The following is a 5328-nucleotide window of genomic DNA, read 5'->3' as shown; positions in this document are numbered from 1 at the left end:
TGATTATCGAATAGTTGGAATTCAACTCATTTATCTCTTTTGAGACTTCATTCTTCAGCTCCTCAAGTTTTCGATTGACATCTTCTCGTACTGTCTTGACATCTTTAACAAAAAGAACATGTCGTTCTTTTGCTGTCAAACGAAGATCTTTGATTTCAGAATTAAACGAATCAGTCTGAGCCTTGACCCTCAACTCGTTACTTTTATCCATAACATCCAATTGCTTCTGCATTCGAAGCTCCATTGCCTTCAACATAACATCAACCTCTATTCCCGAAACCGAATTCTTTGCACCAGAATCAGCTTGTGATTGAAGAATAGAATTGAGTTTTCGATTAAGAATCTTGAACTGATTCCCCGACATCAGCATATGATCAGGTATGTTCTCCTCTTCGGAATAAAATTCCTAATCAGCAAATTTTCCTTCGAAACCTCCTCCATCTGTTTCATGATCGGAATTTGGTTTTGGTGGATCGGTGGATTGTGATGGGAAAAGTGTAATGAAGGGTTGTTGTAATACTTGATCGAAAGTTGGTGAAGTAGTGGTAGTAGAAATGTGTTGAATAAAAGGTGGAAGTGAAACCAAAGTACTTGAAATAGGTTTAGAAGAAGATGTAGTAGGAATACCTTTAGATGATGGATCAACATTCACCCCAACATGTGCACCCGTATCAGATACGTTTGCAACAATGGTAGAAATTGGAACCTCCTCAGGAACTGATTTGGTTACAATAATTTTGAGTGGAACTGTTTTTGTTGGCAACGAATTATTTGTGAGGATTAGTGGTTGTGAAAGTTTTGGGGAATTCGAACCCAAAGGTGTTTCTAGGACGATCTCACTATCTAATGACTCATCATGAACCACCAGCTTTCGTTTCTTTCTCTTCTTGTTGATATGCTTCGCCATATCCTCGGCTCTTCGCTTCCTGGATGATGGTGAAACTGGTGCAGGAATCTCACGAACTTTCACTCCTTGTCGGTTAAGCTGAGGTTTGCGAATAGTAGGAGATTGATCTTCTGATGAAGTTCGTTTCTTATAAGAGAATTCCTTAATCTTTTGAGCACGCCAGATTTCGAAGGGATCAATTGCTTCGAAGATTCAGGAACAACCTTCTCCTTAGGCTTCTCAGTTTCGTTTGCAATCTTCTTAGGAGACTTAGACTTAGGTTGTTTCTTGGGGCTTTCGTGAACAACATCATCAGATCCCTTCTTTGACTTCTTTGACTTCTTGGATGAACCTGGATTACTGCTATCTAACAAAACACCAGTTGTAATGGAAGGATTCATATTCTTCAAATAAGCCACCACGACAGAATTTGATGGATCAATCTTCTTAAGCATACCATCAGGAATTCGAGCAACATTGGGGAAAACCTCCGAATCATCTTCCACTGACTTCGGAAAGTGATACTTCATAAATTCTGATGTATCTTCATCAATAGGAACTGAAATACCCTCATTCTCATAAGCATATTGAAGTATTAAACTCCAGTATCGAGCACACGAAATTCCCTGTATCACATTAGTATTCTCCACACTCTTCAGGAATTCTTTCCACATTTGAGTTGAGAAATCAACAGCAAGATCATAGTAAATGCCAGCAACCATGACATATACTTCCATTCTTCCTTTGTCTAATCCAACACTTCTACCAGTCAAACAGCAAAGAAAAATTCCAAACAGAAAGTTCCAAATGCTTGGAAGGCTCGACTTCTTGAAATCACTAATCTTGGTGAGTGGGGGTTGATGACCCATCTCGTTAAACATGTGAATGACTTGAGCATTGGTGAGAGTATGGTACGGTGGAGAATTGGGGATTCCAAGAATTTGACAAAACAGTTTCTTGGAAAGACGAACCTTCTTATCATTCACCAAGTTGAATGTAATCACATATGGTGCTTTGCTGTATGAAGCAGTTAAACCAGCCATTGACAACCAGGACATCAGAACAGCAAAGGCGTTGAACATAGCAGTAGCAAGACTTGAATGTTGAAGAGCAACAATCAATATCTTGAGTTCTTCTGGATACAACGAAACATCAGCCTTAACTTGATAGTTGGTGCTTTGAATCTTCATGATTGGTTGTTGAGATGAGGCATCGTTAGTGGTGTTGGTGGGATCAGCAGCCATTGATTAGGGTTTTAAGAACTTCTTGAAGAACAGAGAATGTTTAGGGATTTTTGATCATCTAAGAATTTGAACGCGTAATTATAAATGGAGATAATGATTTCCTTTTATATGTAACCCCAATGGAATTCCAAATGGTTTAATTAAGAGTAACCCACGCCTGTCCTTGAAAGTCGCACCATTAGCTGTAACGTGCACCATGTCAGATAAAGTACCTTGTAAATCGGACCAAGTTGCCAAACTGTCACATCAAACTGTTCGTGAGTACCAAGTGGATAAGATCGAAAACCGTCGACATGGAGGTTAGGCTCTTTCGTATTTGGGATTAGAGACGAAGTCATATGCCAGACTGTCGAAATCATCAGCCTGAGTTGGTAATACTCAGAACCTCAAGGATTTCGTGAGTGCGGTGTGCCAATAGAATAAGATAAAAAGCAAACTAACAAAAATTTGGGATCTGTGATGTCGAAAAATAAAATTTCGACACAAAGGCAGTTAAACCCCGGGCAAAGGCTACTTCGTTAATTATCAAGAGAGATAATCAACAGCTTGTGTGGTTTCCCATGAATTACAATCGAATACTTATAAAGAAGTATCGAAGGGCTTCTTTTTCAAGGATTCGTGGGTGGCTTAAAAATTTCGTTACATATCAACCTAAACATAAGGTGAGTAATTGTAATAGAAATTACTTGTGTGACCAGTGTAGTCAGTGACAAGTATGCTTTGGATTAATTTGAAAGTGACAATTAAAAGAATTGATACTCCCACGAAAATCATATTCAAAGAAAAATTATTTTCAGTTGGATCCTGTTGGGTAACAAATGTCGTGGGCTACGAACATTTGATCAAGACCACTCATAACGAAAGAATATTATTTGGAGCATCGAAAATTTGGTACTGAAACAAATGTTTCGTGAAAATCTGGAACATAGTTCCCCGTCAATTCCTTAAAAATATAGAAAATTGGGTTTCACTTTCATCACGGCCTCATGAATCAAGATCATAAGCACAAAGTTTTGATATGTCTAAGTCATGATTGGTTTGATTAATGACCTCTTGGACATACGTCATTGTATGTGAAATGTGTTAGAAGTTTGAGATGAAAAAGTTTGTTTCACGAATTCAATTTTACCTCTGTTATGCTTGGACCAAACAGAAAACTCTTAAATCATTTGAGAAGAGTTAGGTAGCTCAGTAGACTAATGTGAATGCAAGCCTAATTGGGAAGAAATTTTCGTACTGAAAAATTTCATTAAGGCTTTCGAAATCACACATTGAGTCAATGAAGGCTTTTGTCGACATGCTGCAACATGCTTCTAGGGACATCCTAACTAGTACAAAGTTTCGAAAATTTACCATACCCTAGAAACATAAGCATGACCCTTGTAAAACTTCCTTTGAATCTGCACTAAGAAAGAAAAGACAAAGTACAAAATAACAAAAATCTTTTTGGTCTTTTATGTTTTTGAAAAGAAAGAAAATATTTTTGTGTTTTTAAGTTTTTCGAAAATTAAAACAAATAACAAAAGAAATTTTTTTTTTGATATTTTTTATTTTTAGAAAAGAATACAAATGAACGAAAATATTTTTGGGTTTTCCAATTTTTCAAAATGAAATACAAACGAAAATTTAAGAGTGTACCAAACTAACGAAACTTTGCTTTCCCAAATGTCGAAAACGAAGCGTATCGAAGTGCTGAATATGAACAATAACTTCTGAATGGTTAATAGTATACGCCTCTGAACCATTCAAAAATACCTCTGAATCGACATTTTTTCTTCTTCTTTCTTTGTTATTCTTTCGAAAGTAGTCCTGGAACCGAACTTGCTTCAATCATTCCCAATCCTGTCAAAATTCTAAGAAATGATTTTTCGTCCAATGCTTTTGTAAACATATCAGCAAGCTGATCAGTTGTTTTTACAAAATAAACTTCAATATTGCCATCTTCCACATTATCTTTAATGAAATGATAACGAAGTGCAATATGTTTGGTTTTAGAATGTTGTACTGGATTATGACAAATGCGTATAGCACTTTGTGAATCACAATACAATGGAATCTTTTTCATATTAATTGCATAGTCACGCAATTGACTCTGGATCCATATGATTTGCGAAGTGCAAGCGGCAGCTGCAACATACTCAGCTTCAGCAGTGGAAATTGCAACACAAGTTTGCTTTTCCGATTGCCAACTTACAAGATTCCCATCTAACAATTGACATCCTCCACTTGTACTTTTTCGATCAAGTGTACATCCTCCCAGATCTGCATCCGAAAACGCTTGAATGAAAAATCCTGATTTCGAAGGATACCACAATCCTAACGAAAGTGTTCCCTTGAGATAACGAAAAATATTTTTCACTGCAGTCAAGTGTGGTTCTCTTGGATTTGCTTGATACCTAGCACAATTACATACAAAAACATGATATCAGGTCGACTTGCTGTAAGATAAAGCAATGAACCTATCATACTCCTGTATAAAGTAAGATCAACAGTTGGTGTGTCTAACGAAGGAGTTAGCCTTTTCCAACCGCCATTGGTACTCTTAACTTCGTGCTATTTGTCATTCCAAATTTTTGAGCAAATTCCTGGTATATTTTTCTTGATTGAAGAAAATTTCTTCTCTGCTTTGATGAATGTTTAAACCAAGAAAATTGTTGATTTTACCCATCATGCTCATTTCGAATTGGCTTTTCATCAAACATTCGAATTCACTAGACAAAGCAGGGTCAGTAGAGCCAAAAATAATATGATCTACATAAATTTGAACAAGCATTAGCTGATTCCCAACTTTCTTTCGAAATAATGTGGGGTCAACTGATCCTTGTTTAAATTTCGATTGTTTTAAGAAACTGGTAAGAGTTGCATACCATGCTCTTTGTGCTTGTTTTAACCCATATACTACTTTATCTAAAATATAAACATGATTAGGATATTCTTCATTTATGAAACCTGGAGGTTGTTCAACATAAACTCTTTCTTCGAGTTTACAATTGAGAAAAGCACACTTCACATCCATTTGATAAACATCAAAATCTTTGTGAGCAGCATAAGCCAAAAATATTCAAACATCCTCGAGTCTTGCGACAGGGGCAAAAGTTTCTTCATAATCGATACCTTCTTGTTGCGAATATCCTTTAACAACTAATCGTGCTTTATTTTGAAAAATATTTCCATCCTTGTTGGTTTTATTTTTGAAAA

Source organism: Lactuca virosa, chromosome 1, assembly GCF_052849685.1.
Source record: "Lactuca virosa cultivar CGN04683 chromosome 1, Lactuca_virosa_CGN04683_v6, whole genome shotgun sequence".
In the NCBI taxonomy this organism is placed as follows: domain Eukaryota; kingdom Viridiplantae; phylum Streptophyta; class Magnoliopsida; order Asterales; family Asteraceae; genus Lactuca; species Lactuca virosa.
Note: the sequence above shows the minus strand (reverse complement) of the source record.